The sequence below is a fragment of the Gopherus flavomarginatus genome, chromosome 11 (assembly GCF_025201925.1).
Source record: "Gopherus flavomarginatus isolate rGopFla2 chromosome 11, rGopFla2.mat.asm, whole genome shotgun sequence".
Taxonomy (NCBI): Eukaryota; Metazoa; Chordata; order Testudines; family Testudinidae; genus Gopherus; species Gopherus flavomarginatus.
The window spans coordinates 4,844,348-4,860,525 of NC_066627.1; positions in this window are offsets into that span (position 1 = coordinate 4,844,348).

The following is a 16,178-nucleotide window of genomic DNA, read 5'->3' on the forward strand; positions in this document are numbered from 1 at the left end:
GTGTTAAGACCAGCTTAGAATGCATTTTGCTTTTATTTCATTTGACCAAATCCGACTTCTTGTGCTTTGACTGATAATCACTTAAAATCTATCTTTGTAGTTAATAAATCTGTTTATTTATTCTACCTGAAGCAGTGTGTTTGGTTTGCAGTGTGTCAGAGACTCCCCTTGGGATAACAAGCCCGGTATATATCAATTTCTTTGTTAAATTGACGAACGCATATAAGCTTGCAGCGCCCACAGGACATAACTGGAAACTCTAGATTGGAGGTTCCTAGGGTTGTGTCCGGGACTGGAGATATTGGTTAGTGTCATTCGGTTGCACAATCCAAGGAGCAGCTTATATGCCAGAGGCTGTGTGTGAACAGCCCAGGAGTGGGGGTTCTCACAGCAGAGCAGGGTAAGGCTGGCTCTCAGAGTCAAGCATTGGAGTGATCTAGCAGATCGCTGGTCTAGATAACACCAGGGGAACGTCACATCCCCATCTCTAACAGCTCTTCCAGGCACCTCTTCAAGACCTGCCATGTTCCACCCTAGAAGTGGCTGCGTTTTGGTACTGGGGGCGTGTCATAAACAGATAAGAAAAGTTAATAGCACAGAAGTACTTTATATCTCTTTGACTGTAAAGGGTTAACAAGTTCAGTAAGCCTGGCTGTCACCTGAGCAGAGGACCAATCAGAGGACAGGATACTTTCAAATCTTGAGGGAGGGAAGTTTTTGTGCTGTGCTGTTAGTTTTTGGTTGTTCACTCTGGGGGCTCAGAGGGATAAGATGTGCAACCAGGTTTCTCTCCAATCTCTCTGGTACAGGTTCTTATAGATCCAGAATAGTGAGTACGAGGTAGATAAGGCGAGTTAGGCTTATGTTTGTTTTCTTTATTTGCAAATGTGTATTTGGTTGGAAGGAGTTCAAATGTGCATTTGGCTGAAAGGAGTTCAAATTGGTATTTTACTGAAAAGATTTTAATTTGTTCCTGTATACTTAGGCTGGGAGGGTGTTCCCAGTGTCTATAGCTGAAAGACCCTGTACCTGTTCCATTTTAAATTTACAAAGATAATTTTTACTGTTTTTCTCTCTTTAATTAAAAGCTTTTCTTGTTTAAGAACTTAATTGTCTTTTTATTCTGGTGAGACCCCAGGGGACTGGGTCTGGATTCACCAGGGAATTGGTGGGGAGAAAGGAGGGAAGGGGGAGAGAGACGCTAATTTCTCTCTGTGTCAGGATTACTTTCTCTCTCAGGAAGAGTCTGTGAGGGGGAAAGAGAAGTAGGGAGGAAGGTGAATTGTCCTCTCTGTTTAAAGATTCAAGGAGTTTTGAATCACAGTGATCTTCCAGGGTAACCCAGGGAGGGGAAGCCTGGGAGAGGCAACGGTGGGGGGAAGGGTTTTCTTTCCTTGTGTTAAGATCCAGAGGGTCTGGGTCTTGGGGTTCCCCGGGCAAGGTTTTGGGGGGACCAGAGTGTACCAGGCACTGGAATTCCTGGTTGGTGGCAGCGCTACAGGTCCTAAGCTGGTAATTGAGCTTAGAGGAATTCATGCTGGTACCCCATCTTTTGGACGCTAAGGTTCAGAGTGGGGGATTGTACCATGACAGGGCGAGATCCCCTTCTGCAGCATTTGCCCTGATGCTGATAAACTGCTGTTAAACCATCCTCCAGAAATGGCTGCATTGCAGCCCTGGGTGAAGATCCCTTTGGAGGGGTAGCACTAACTGTGTTTAAGAGTGGTCAGTGCTCACCCCCAGTGGCTGCATTTCAGTGGTTTGATTAATGTTTCCCAGTATTGGATGCTCTTTTGATGCTGGGGATGTTGCATAGAACTCTTACTCAGAGGCTCTCCTCCAGCCGTGTGTGTGTGTGTGTGTGTGTGTGTGTGTGTGTGTGTGTCCCTCCCTTCTGCCCCCTACTGGAGGGGATGAGATCTGTGTGTGTGTTGAGGCCACTCCCCTATCTAACCACTTAATGAAAACCAGCTTGATTTCATTTTGTTTAAAGGATTTTTGGAAACACCGACCCAGAACTCCACGGAGAAGGAACAGGAGTAATAATATCCAGGGGGTCCCATTGTAAGAGAAGGTTCCCACAACAAAAGGGCGCAGTGTGCATTGGAACAGACGTAGGGGTAGGGGCCCCTCTAGACTATTTCACATAGTTCTGCAACCGCTTCTCTTTGACAGATTAAAACCCAAACTCCCTACTCTAACCTGTATGCTGAAAATAACCCAAGTGTTAGGAATTATGACTCTCCCTCACTCTAATCTACTCCCTTCGCAGAGCCTGGATCCCAGTCCCATTCCCTGCTCGAACCCACAGTGTGGTGGCAGAGGCCATGATCAGTGTAGGATTTCGCTGTACACCACAGCCTCCGAGATGTACTTTCCTCCTCTCTGCTGGGCCACGGCACTAGAGGGAGTCAGCATGGAATAGACGGGATTGCTCACCTAGGACAGAAAAGACAGGGGCTCAAGTCAGCTGGGGGGGGCTGTGCTGCAGGGAGCACGCTAGGAAGTGCAGGAGGGGGCACTCTCTGCTCAGTGCAGACTACAATCCCCCAATGGGACACTAGGGGGTGCTCTGCTGCATGCTATTGGATGGGGGGTTGTAGTAGAGGATGTCTCCCTGTGCAGTTTGTGCTGACCCCAATGCCTTAGTGTGGCAGCAGGGGGCACTCTGCTGTGGGGACCAGGATGGGAGGCTCGGAAGTGAAGCTCTCCCCTTGGAGTTTATGCTGACCCTATGCAGTGATAGGGGGAGCTGTGTTGCAAGGATCAGGGTGGAGACACAATAGGGGGTGCTCTCCCCATGCAGTCGTTGCTGATCCCAATGCCCCAGGAAGGCACTGGGGGTTTCTGTGATGCAGGGAGCAGGATATGGGGCTCTGAAGGTGGTGCGCTCTCTCCTGATCTTACCAAGGAGTTGCACTCTACCCTGGCATCTGCATCCTCTTCTCTCTTGCCCCTTTCCTGAGGGTTTCGACCCGCTCTGGGCTTCCCTCTAGGGTTATTGGGCAGTGCTGGGTGGTTGTGGGTCACTGGCTGGACCTGCCCATCATGGCTCCATTGCTGCAGAACTAACCACACAAGAGATCATTCCCTGTGGCCTGGTCTTCCAGGAGATCTTAGGGGGTAAATATCTTCTCTTTTCTGTGGTTCCCATCTTTAATCACTGGTGGTAACCTCACATTAGAGTTACCCATAAGGAAGTCAGAGTGTGGCAGTCAGAAATTCCCCTCTTAAGGGGAAGTGCCCCAGAGACCCCACCTCGGGGTTCCAGACCCCATGTCTTCCACCAGTGGGGTATGTGTCTCGGTCAGCTATGGTGGCACCTGGGATTGTTACTCACCTGTGCCAGTGCTGGAGGGTCTGTTGACATAATGTGGGCTGAAAGAGGGAGAACCAAATATCAGTGGTGGAGCAGGGTCTGCTGAGCAGGGTTGGAGTTCTGATCCCAGGGCAAGAAGATTTAGGGTTACTGGGGTAATGGCACTGAGGAGAGAGGAGGTGGCTGCAGTGGTTGGGTCAAGGTTACTATAGCTTTTGTTTTTTGCAATCATCCATTCCCATTGATTCATCTTTGCTTCTCATTCATCTCTTTGCAAACTCAGTCATTTTCTCCTTCTTTCCTTCTTTTATTCTGTCTGTCTCTCTCAATCATTTCCTCTTTTTCTTTCATTCATTCTTTCTCATAATCACTTTTCTGTTCTCTTTAGTTCCCTCTGTCACACACCCCTTCCTTCTGTCTCCCAATCATCTCTTCTACTTCCTTCCTTCATTGATTCATGTGCTCTCCTTTAGTCTTGTTCTTTCGTTCTGTCTCCCATTCATCCTCTCTCTCATTCATCTCTCATACTCATTCATTTATTCCATGTTCTAATGCTCCCAAACCTACAAATGAAAAAGATCTTCCTTGGTCAATGTCGGCAAAGGTCAACTTTGCCATACACACACAAACGGATTTTAAAAGTATTTCCATTGATGATGATCAAAATTTACAAATAGGCAAAGTAAGAAAAATGCTGCCTATTTAGTTTGCTTTAAGGATATTTACTTTGCCTATTTTGACATGAGACATTGGCAGTTTGTTTTAGTTGATGTCTCCTGTCCTTAAAGGATTAGAGTCTAAGTCTTACTCAGAATTTCCTGCGACTCTGACAATTTGAAGAAGAAAAAAATAACCATTGATATTATCCATTTAAATTACAGAAAAACAAAAAATGAATTCTGCCAAGCCTAGTCATTCTCAACACAGGTCCTACCAGCTTGGCCTAGGGGAGAAGATGCCCCATCCTAGTACATGGCAGTGTTGCAGCAAATATTATCAGACCATAGATTAGAAGTTGGAGACCTAGGAAATTTACTGGATTAGATGCCGGGCTAGGGTGGCCATTCCCCTGGCCCATTGCTAACAATGAGTTTCTTATGGGATGGGACAACCTGTTGGGGTGGGTGGGCATGGATAGCCTGTGATAAATATAAGTGGAAGGGTAACAACCTTTATGTATGCAGTAACATAAAAACTGTCCTGGCCAGAAGTACAGACAGAGGTACAGAATTATTTTTAAGAAGCTGAAATAACCTGGTTGGCACCTGACCAAAAGGACCAATAAGGAAAGATGATACTTTCAAATCTGGGGAGGGGGGAGGTTTTGTTTGTGATCTCTTTGTTCCCTCTGGATAGAGAGAGAGAGACCAAGCAGGGAAGCCATCTTTTGAAAAGATACCTTGAAACGATACATCTAAAATGTCATAATTGCAAGTAAGGGCAAGGAAATGCATTAGATTATCTTTTGTTTTAGCTTGTGAATTTTTCCTATGATAAGATGGAGGTTTATTTCTATTTTTGTAACTTTGAAGTTGAGATGAGAGGGGAAACCTCTTCGTTTTAATTTTCTTTATTATCCTGTAAAATTACCTTTTATTTTGATTTTACAGAGGTGCTTCCTTTACTTCTTTCTTTATAATAAAGTTCTTCTTTTAAGAATCTGATTGATTTTAGTGTCCTAAACATAAAGGGTCTGGTCTGTACTTTTATTAAAGGCAATTGGTTGGTATATTATTCTCAAACCTCCTCAAGAAAGGGGATGAAGAGGCTTGGGGAGATATTTTGTGGAAACAGGAATTCCAAGTGGTCCTTTTCCTGAATCTTTGTCTAAATCACTTGGTGGTGGCAGCAATACCATCCAAGGACAAGGAAAGGAATTTGTGCCTTGGGGAAGTGTTTAACCTAAGCTGGTAAAAATAAGCTTAGGGGGTCCTTCATGCAGGTCCCCACATCTGTACTCCAGAGTTCAGAGTGGGGAGGGTACCCGGACAAGCCCTGTGAGGGATGGACAGAGCCAGTCCCTGAGGGGTGGGGGTGTATCGGCCTCTGGAATTGAGGCAACTTACTGTGTCTCTGCCACGACACCACCTGTGAAGAGAAGGGGAAACAGCCATTAAACAGGAGCCTGCATGGTATAGTGGGGCCTTGGCCGAAAGCAAAGCTCTCAGAATTGCCATGCTCAGTGGGAGGTGTTTGAACAGGGAACCACTTTAGAGCGATGTAGGATATTGTGCACTGAGCCTGTGGGGGGAGAAACCCACCACCTTAGAGGAGGATCTCTCTGCTCTACATATCGGACAAGGCTGCAAGGCCAGCTGCTGGGATGAGGCATACCGAAGAGAACAGGAACGTACCGTGTTCCCAAGCACTGGCTCTCGATTGTATCTCAGGGGGTCTTTTCACGTATCCCCTTCTGTTTCCAAATCCCGATTCCTGATTCTCTCTGCATCTTTACCTCTAGCCCCATGAAATAACCTTCAGTTCGGTGTCCCTGGAGACATGACCGAGCACCTCACGCAGAGGAGAACGGTGCTCTAAGGTGAAGCCAGTGAACCGTATAACCCCGAGCTGCCTGGAAGCTGAGGGATGGAGCAGGCGTGTGTGACCGAATTGGGGGCCAGTCTGCTTTCAGAGGAGCAGGGCTCAGAGCTGGTGGCCAGGGAGCAGCATATCCCCTGGTGGGTGCCCACAGGGCTCTCTTCTGCTGATTGACTCCAAAAAGTACAGAAGGGGGAATCTGATCCTGTTTTCCTCTGTCACATGCTTTGAATTCTGAACTTGGTAACATGCAGGGACTATAACTAATAAAGGCCTTTTGGATCCCCCGCAACTCCCCAGTCCCAGCTTCTTCCACCCCCAAATCCAGATGCTGGCAGCAATTCAGGGCCCCTAAGTGGGAGACCCAGCTTCCACCCTTCCTCTCATCTCCCTCCCTGTAGTACCTTTCCTCCTCCTGCAGAGGCAGATGAGGAGAAGAAGCAGAGGGAGCAGAGCTGCGGCCCCGATGCCTCCAGCCACCAGAGGGATCCACAGAGGCCAGGCTGGGGATGAGAAGGGAATGGGTGAGCCACCAGCAAATGAGGGGTATTTTGCGCCCACTGCAATAGAGGAGCTGCCCTCAGGTGCAGTGCCAACCTCCGTGGCTTAGACGTGCGAGCCGGACCCTGGGTCATAAAATCCTTTATGCTCCATCTCCCAGGGGTGATGCCTGGCTCTGATTTCTCCCCTGGCAAGCAGCTTGCCTGGTGGTTTGGGGGATCTGGGCAGGTGAAGCTGGTGTTTCTCAGCCCATGCTGGGATTGCAATGGCTGCACCCGGGTCTCTGGGCCTTGCTAACACATCCACACTGCAGCAGGAAGACCTTCTGAGCCAGGTCTGGGGCTTGAGCTGTGTCCACACTGCAGATGGCCTGGGTTTGAACCCACATGATAGTGGGGCTGGGGCTCTGACCAACCCCCACAGCAGGGTCCCAGGACCCAGCTCCTGAGTGCTTGTTGACCCCAGTCAGACTGATTCATGTGTGGATGAGTGAGAGCCGGGCATGCTGTGAAATGCAGACATACCCTGAATGGAGCCTGAGGTGACGTTCACAGCCCAGCTCCTGGGGGACAGGATCCACCTCCCACTCATGTTCTCCTCGTACCCACAGGTGAATTCCCCAGTGCGCTCAGGACCGGCCCATGGGAGGCCGAGCACAGAAACATTCATAAAGCCAGTGCCGTGCTCCATGGTGCTGATCTCAGACCCAACATCCGTGGGAATGAGCTCGACTGCATCCTTGTAGAAGTGAAACCTCCGCTTGTTGGCATCCTTGGGGGCCGTGCAGGTGATGAGCAGGGGGAACCCTTCGCTCACCACTCTGGATGGGGGATCCATACTCAGCCCTGGCTGGGGAGGGAGATGTGAAGGGGCAGAATAGGGGAGGGGTCAGCAAAGGAATGACCCTGTTGAGTGTCAGGAAGGGGTGGCTGTACTGTGTAGTGGGCACTAGGGGGCAGCAGAGGGTGGGGGTGGGGAAGGGGCGGCTGTACTGTATAATAGGCACTAGGGGGCAGCAGAGGGTGGGGGTGGGGAAGGGGCGGCTGTACTGTATAATGGGCACTAGGGGGCAGCAGAGGGTGGGGGTGGGGAAGGGGCGGCTGTACTGTAAAATGGGCACTAGGGGGCAGCAGAGGGTGGGGGTGGGGAAGGGGCGGCTGTACTGTAAAATGGGCACTAGGGGCAGCCCCACTGCTCCTCTGGCTGTCTAGCACCACCTGAGATTTGGGGAGAGACCTCGGCGGGAGCATCCCAGGGGTCAGAGCCTCACCTGACACTGGTACAGTGATGCTGTTACTGTTCTCGGATACAATCTCCTGCCCGGCCTCCCATCTCCAGTACTGACAGGTGTAGGAGCCGTCATTCCCCGTCTGTGCCGTGAGGTCCATCCAGGGCCCCCCGCTGGCAGCTGGCAGCTCTTCAGGGGTCTGATCCCCTCTGTGCTGGTGGAACCTGAACCCCACCACCTTCTCGCCATGGGGGGCCGAGCAGTTGAGGGTGACCTTCTCCCCGGGCAGGTACACAGAGAGCTTGGGGTGCAGAGAGAGTTTGGGGGCAAGAGGAGGAGCTGCAATAGAGAGAAATGAGTCAGTGCAGAGGGGCTACCCCAAGAGTCAAGAGAAGTCGATACGGGGAGTCCAGTGATCCTTCAGCCTGTGAAACACCCCACAGCAAACACCCCACAGGGCAGATGCCAATCCGCAGTCTGAGAGGAATGGCATCTCACAACTGGCAGAGCTGTGGGGGAACGGCTACAGCACCTAACCAAATAAGCACCTCAAAATATAACAGGCAAAATTCCTGGTGAGATTTAGAGTGATTTAGAATCAGAAGTGCTGAACTTTGAGCTGCTGAACTTGGAGCAAATGAGCCTGGACACACCCACATTTGGCAAAGGTGAGGATATGACGCCAGAAGGACCTGGTGGTCTCCATAAATTTCTCTTCTTAAGAAAAATAATGATGACGCTCCTGGATAACTGAGGACAACACACAGGAAATGAGCTGTGGCACTAAAGAGTGAGAAATGTGCTGAATGGTATAAATCAAGGCTGTGGTTTGGTAGTTTAATACTAATCGTTCATGATGATGGATGTTGAATGGTCTTTTTCATCGTGTGTCCTCCACGACAATCACAGGTTTTCCCATAGCACGTGCTATGGCCTAGTCTGCAGATCTTCTCCCAGGAGCTGGCAGATCAAGAGATGTTCCCTACTTTGTGTCTGCCGCAGTCACATGTGTCTGGGTCATTGGATTAGCTCCACTTCCACAGACTGACTTTGAAGTTGCCAACTTTTGTTCGGAGATGATTTAAAGATCTCCAGGTCAACCAATCTTCACTCCTCTGGGGAGGCATTTGGCAAATGGGTCTAAATGTTGACAACCTTCGTGAGTACTTCAAGTCATGTGTGCCTTGTTTGCAGTTGTGTGGCTGTCAATTTTTTAAGCAAATCCATTACAACTAGGAAGCTTTTCTGTGATTTTATGGCCACCATTGGCCATGTATTGGATTTCTGGGATGTCAAATCCTGCTGAACACCTACCACTGCAATATGTGGAATGGGAAAAATAAAGGCTGTTTTATTCATTTAATCTTCATAGTTCATGACAATGTACACTGGATGGTAAAAGAATCATGGAGTTATTTTGATATAACTTCAATGATTTGTAACAGCAGAGAAGAATGCAAAAAACTTATGAATGTTTGGGTAAATGTATAAATGGAGACACAGGATGACAGACATAGAAGCACAAATTAATGTATAAAAACAAAGTGACCGAGGGCCCAAACTGGAGAACACTGGTCCAGAGATGGAGACAAATTTGGAAACTTGGGCCCCTACCTGTTCAGTCCGATCTGTCTTATTGTTTATCACTTTTGTATGATCATAACCAACAAGTGTTAATGATTCAAACTGAAAATAAATAAATAAACTTGAAAAAATGGATTAAGCCAATATTGGGTGGGATCCTGTCTCAGTTTCCCACCTCACAATGGTCAGTGGGATTCAACAGGAAGCCATGAAGACTCTGGAGCCCATGGAAGTAGGGCCTCTCCAGAACACATACCAAGGGCAAAGGGGTGGTGCAGACGGGGCTGGACTCACCACTCACAGTGATGGAGATGGAGTTACTCTTCCCTGACAGGATCACTTGCCCAGATCGGGTTATCCAATAGGCACAAGAGTATGCCCCAGCATTCCCAGTCATAGCCATACGCTCCAGCCAAGCACCCTCATCCAGCTCAGAGATCTGCTCCCCTCTTTGATGGTAGAATCTGTATCCCCTCACCTGCTTGCTGCCAGTAACTGAGCAGGTGATCTTGACACGTTCCCCCTGAAAATAGATGTGTTTTGGGGGGTCCAGAATGATTTGGGGGGCCGGCGGGGGGAGTGGTACACCTAGAGAGAATGAAGAGCACAGAAAGCAAGAATAGAAATTGAAGGGCTCTGAATGAAGAGCTGTCACATACTCCTTGGAGAAGCTACACCCCCACTTCCACCCTTCAACAGAGAGTCTCTTCATACCTCCCATCCCCTGGTGGTCACATTCTGTGCCCCAACAGCGAAGAGCAAATCAGAGCATCCCTCAGTGCCAAACACAGTCAGAAGTGCAAGGACAAGCCAGGTGGAGAAAGAGCCCCAGAGATTCACTGTCCACCCCCTGAGGTCGACCATCCAGTTGCCTAGTCTCTGTCACTCTCCTTGCCTTCGGATGCTGTGATGGCCAAAAGCATATCTGGGTTCCCGAAAGTAGAGGACCCATTCATGGAGGACAGGTCCATCAATGGCTCTTAGCCAAGATGGTCAGGGACACACAACCCAATGCTTGGAGTGAGGCTGAACCTCTGACTACTACAAGCCATGATGGATGCCTGGGCTGGATCCTTCCATAACTGCCCTGTTCTGTACGCTCCCCCTGAAGCTCTGGTATGGGCCATCATCGGAGACAGGCTACTGGGCTAGATGGACCAGGGACCAGCATGGCAGCTCTTATGTTCTGATGCTGGTCCCTGCTGGTACTTGCTGAGAGAAAGAGGCCTCACCTGTGACTCTGATGGAGATGGGCTGGCTCTCTAGGGAGGAGATCTCCTGCCCAGGTTCGGCTACCCGGTACGTACAGGTGTACGAGCCAGAATCCTCCATGCCAAGTCTGCCAATCTGGTAACTCTGAGAGTCCTCCAGGGCCTGTTTCGTGCATGCCACTTGTTCCCCGGCTTTGAGGAAGCAGAACCCCATCTTCTTCTCCCAGCTGGGAGCTGAGCACGTCAGGGTAACAGACTCACCAGTGGTGAACTCAGGACCCAGTGGGGACAGCCGCAGAGTTGGCCGAAAGCTTTCTGGGAACTCTGAAGAGAGACAGTGGGGACTGAGCCCTCCAACAACCCCCAGGGCTATGGAGCTTCCTTCACCCAATCCCAGGAGATGGCTGATGTGTCCAAAGGGAGATGACGTCCAAGTTCATTTCCCTCCCTGGTCACTAACGTTCCTTCCCCACCCAGTGATGTTTTCTCTGAGAAGCATCAGTTCTGGGTTCACCCACTTTTCATTTACTGATTTTCTCCGTTTTCTTGCCCATTTCAGGGAAGATTGATTGGTCTTTAAAGACCGTCAGGTGAAGCTCCTGGGATAAAGCAGGTGTGAGCCTACAGCTAACCCAACAGGCCATCCGGTGCTCGGTCTCTGTGGAGACAGTGAACTTAATAATTCCTGTGAGTCTCCCAGCAGCAGGACTGGGAACTTCAGGGAATGGCCTCTGGGGACAATGACTGGGACCTGCAAGGCCAGGTTTGGACTAGAAGATATCAAGGAGTTTGCCGGCAAGGCTGACAGGTGGGAATGTCAGGGAGGTGACAGACATTTCAGCAGCACCACAGCTCTCCCTTGCTGAGGAGAGTGTCACAGGGACTTAGCTGCTAACATGACCTCCCTTGACAAACCAGCTCTTCTGGACAGGAGCGCTTGGATTGCCCAGAGCAATCACATTGCAATGGCTGAGCATTTTAACCACTCTCTTGTACTATTCTGTTCCCACCTTCCTTCGGAGGTTCAGCTGAAGATGGAGACCAACTGACCACAGTGAAGGTAAAGATTCCCCCATCCAAAGTGGAGTCTGCAGTCTGGCCCAGATACCAACCAGCCAATATCAGACAGGATTCATCAGCTCTACAGACAGATTGCTCAGTCCATCAGAGACGTGCCAGTCGGTAGCCCACAACCCCTCCAGTCTGCAGGCCAGACGTCTGAACAGCCATTGCTTGAACCAAGAGGTGTGGATGGAAACATGACTCACCATTGAGATGGATTGAGAAGGGGGCACTCGGCAATGACTGGATCATTCTCCCTGAGACATTGAACTCATAGCTGCAGGTGTAAGAGCCAGTAGCGTCCAAATCAGACTGACGAAGCTGGAGGCGGGCACCCGGCTGTGAGACAATGACATTCCCTTGCCTCAGGAACTGGTGCCTTTTAGCCACATGTCCCAGAGGGGCCGAGCATAGGATGGTAACAGGGCTCTTCCCCGAGGGATCAGATATCACAGAGATGGATGGAGCAAGGGGGAAATCTGTGAAGAGCAACAATCGGAGAGAAGAGGGGTTGTTAATGTACCGAGAGTGTGGAAACAGCAGAGCGATTGGTGATGAGGAAGTGGGGTGTAAAGGTCAAATCGAGGCATGGGCTGGGAGCCAGGACTCCTGGGTTCTGTCCCCGGCTCTGAGAGGAGAATGAATTTCAGTTCTTGAAAACCTGACACAAGTAGAAGGAGGAGAACCAGATAGCAAAACTGAGCTGATGCCCTTGACAGCAGTTAGATTGCTGGTTGCGTCTGTGCCCCTGGGAGTTGGGGTGGTGGGGGAGAAATGCCATCGACCCCAGATCTCCCAGCCCTAGGAAACAGATGCACCAGTTGCTAGGGCCAAGCAGGGATGGCTACGCTCTGAGATGGTCTCCCACCCAGACTCTGCTCCCCAGGACAGGCAGGTGTGTGCTTTCGGGATCCCCATCACAGCTGTGAGCCCCAGCTGAGCACTCCTGTTCTGAGCAGGGAGATCTGCAGAGACCTGCACCCCGATTTAATCGCTGAAGTGATATCTCCTTCCTGGGAGCCGAGCACTGAAGAGTAACGCACTCCCCGGGGCGATAGAATGATTAGGGCTAGAGAGAACGTGAGGGCTGGCTGCTCCCTGCACCCCCAAGGGCTGTGAGAAAGTGTCGTAGGAGATGCTGGTTCAAACCGGGCTCCTTTTGGGCCTGATGAGGTGAAAAGGAAGAGACCCCTGGCTTGCACTCCAGAGGCTGAGCTCACACAACGTGGCTGGCCCAGTGCTTGTGGTGAGACCACGCACACAAAACATACAAAGTAAATAGCCTGAAATAGATCTCGTCATCATTGTTCTTATTTTGCCTATTGGTAAATTTCATTTATGAAGGTTAGAAATATTTCTCTGTTGTGTTGTGTGTGGGCAGCGAAATCGGTGTTTACTGACAAAAATCGAACACAGAATGGACTCCTGTTCTGGACTATGTCTGCCAAGAGGCACAGCGCTCACCCCTTTAGTTGAACTGCTGCAATGCAACATGGGGGCTTAGTTCTGAGAGGTGGTCTGGCCAGGAAAGGAGGATGGGGCCACGAAACACCAGCACTGAAACTCCCATCAGGCACCACAGTCGCTCTGGGCAGATACAGGTTACGAACAGAGCCAAAAATAAAGGATTTTGTTTCAAGAAGGAGGAAAATGTCTCATTCAGATCCACAATCTTTAAATGAAACATTCTGATGTGTCTGCAACAAATTTCAACCCTCCCCTCCCGTCCCATGCGAGCACTTTGGAGGACGGAGTGAGGATTCAAAGAGCCGCAAGCACTATTCAACAATGTGCCATATTTACAGTCAAAGGCCAGAAGGGACAGTCAGGAAGTGCCTTCAAGCCAGAATCAAACCAGCGATGTAAAACTTAGCCACGTGCTTGAAATCTACAGTCCACCTTGCCACCAGCTCAGGTGCTGAAGGAATCTCTAGAGCTCGATGTGTTTCTCTTAACCAAGGTGAAGGGGGATTTGATCGCAGTCTATAAGTACTGTGGCAGAGCTCTGACTTTGCCCCGTGGGTCCTGCACTTCTAGTGGCTCACTGTGATCCTCCGTGTAGCTCTTCTCTCTCTAGGGCCAGGGTTACAGTCTATTGAGCCCTTTTCATCATAGGCCAGCAAGGAGGTTGGTGAGAGAACTCTCACAGTCTCTGTTGTCCCTGGGGGCTTATTTCAAAACAGTTTAGTCTCCTGTCCTGACAGGGGCCTGACTTCCCCTCCCAGGAGACGGTTCTGTAGTGGTGGGTTGGGGGAATCCGGGCCTGCCCTCTTCTCTGGGTTCCGGCCCAGGGACCCTATTGGTAGCAGCTGTTGGAAGCCAATCTTTCACTGCCAGAGTTGCTACCTTTCCCTGGGCCACTTCCCCACAGCTCTCCTGCTTCTCACTTCCTCACCCTTACCTTAGGGCTCCCTTAACGATGGTTTGAGGGTGTCTTCATTAACCAGCCCTTCAGCCGCACTTCCTCTCCTCTGGCTCCCTGGCTCTCCCCTGCGTGACAGGAGTGAGCCCTTTTTATAGTATCAGTGGGGCCTTAATTAGAGTCAAGTGTTCACATTAGCTTAATGGCCTCACCTGACTCTTTGCAGGTTAATTAGAGTCAGGTGTTCTCATTAGCCTGGAGCAGCCCCTGCTCTGATCAGTCAGGGAACAGAAAACTGTTAATCCAGTGGCCAGTATATCTGCCTTCTGCTATTCTGCTGTACCCAACTGGCCTGGGTCTATCACAGTACCTAACTGATGACAGAAATCTGATACCAAAGGGCTTTTCAATCTGGCAGCCAAAGGTCTAACAGGATCCAATGGATGAACACTGCAGCTAGAGAAATTCGGACTGGGAATAAGGTGGAAATTTTCAATAGGGAGGGGAATTCACCACTGGAGGATCGTACCCACGGTTGTGGTGGATTCTCCATCACTGACCATTTTTAAAACAAGGGTGGATGTTTTCCTAGAAGATCTGCTCTAGTTCAAACAGGAATTATGCTGGAGATGTCTGATGGAGATGAGGCTAGGGGATCATAGGGTCCCTTTCTGGTTTGAGAATCTGTGGAATGGTTCTGGTTTGTTTGAGGGGGGTTCATTTTTTTGGGGTAGGTGGAGTGAAGACAATGGGACTGTCCATCAAGGGTAGGAGACCCTGAGGGTTGAAGTGAGCAGGCTGGTGACCCTCCCCACATATGAGGGGTTGGGGTCTCACATGTGTTGGAGATGGGGACAGGAATCCCCTATTAGGCAGCAGGAGAAAGAGGACTCACCCGTCACTGGTACCGGGACAGGCTGGCTGCGTGCAGAATAGATGTGCCGTCCGTCCCTCACTGCCCAGTATTCACAGCTGTATGCCCCGGACTTCCCCATCGCAGCCGTCAGGACCAGCCAGGCCCCCCTGGACAGGCCGGTGGTTTCTGTGAAAATCCGTTCCTCGCGCTGATTGTAGAATTGGTAGCTGGTCACCGCCTCCCCACTAGGGGCCAAGCATCTGAGGGTGAGACGCTCCCCCGGGAAATACACAGGATGCTGAGGGTCCATGATGATTGTTGGGGCTTGCAAGAGGGCTGAGGAAGGGCAGAGAGATTCAGGAGATGTTACCTTCCCTCAGCCAAGTGCTGTCTCTCTATTTCTGTCCTCCTTGGCTGTAGCCGACAGCCCCTTGAAGCTCTCCGTTCCTCCCACACAACAAGACACCTGGTGTCTGCAGCCCACAGGCCCCAGAGAGCTGGCTTCATCCCTCCTGGCCAAACCTCCACCCCTGTGCTCCCTGGGGATGGGGCAGGAGCCCCCGTCACCTCTAGGGGGTTCTGGTTCCCACCTGGCCACGCCATACGTCATGTGCTCTGCAGGGCATGGAGCAGCTCAGTCAGAACTGTGGGGGCACTGAGACCGGATGGACAAGGGAAGTGGGAGTCGGGGTGGGAAGATAGGAGGAGATGGCAGCTAGGGAAAGAGACCTCCCACCACAGAAGCCCCCAGGATCAAATCCCAACCCACCTCCTGGCTTGCAGCCAGCGCTGCTGAGATTTCACTCTGCATCTGGCCCTGAGGCCACGGTTAAAGTCTGTTTCTGGGGTGCTCCATTTCAAGCAGCTTACAGGGGTCTGGTCCTAAAGGGGCGTGGCTCCCCCATCAGAGAATCTAGACCATATAAGGCTTCCAGGGGACCAGAGCCCCCCGAAATCTCCAGTCACTTTGGGAAATCTTGCCTGGGGCCCTTTTCAGGTCCCGAATCTAGGAGCTGAGTGGAGCATGAAGAGAGTGAGACACATTCAGAGGGGGAGTGGAAAGGTGTCTGCACACCATGCCTGGAAAGGGGCGGTATCTACACACAGTGCCTGCGACCTCACACTGAGAAGCCAGGCACAGAAGCGAATTCTGGAATCAGTGTCCTCTGTATGGCCCCATTCCTCATCCCACTGACCAGCCAGTTCCTCTGGGGCAGGATTGGAACTGGCAGCCCCTACAGGTGAAAGGCCCCATGTCCCATTCTCTGACCCAACCAGCCAGACCCCTTGCCATGGGGCCAGACTGGAACTTGAAGTCTGCTCCATGTGGTGACCCCCTAACATGGAGGGGACCCACCTGGATAGACAGCTGGGGCATGTGTGCGGATTGAGTTCCTCCTTACCTGCAGGTGACACCAGCCGGGGAAGGATCTGGAGAGAAGCTGAAGGAGAGAAGAGATGAGATGGGGACTGAGAGCCGTGGGAACGGCACAGGCAGGAACGGGGCTGGGGAACAG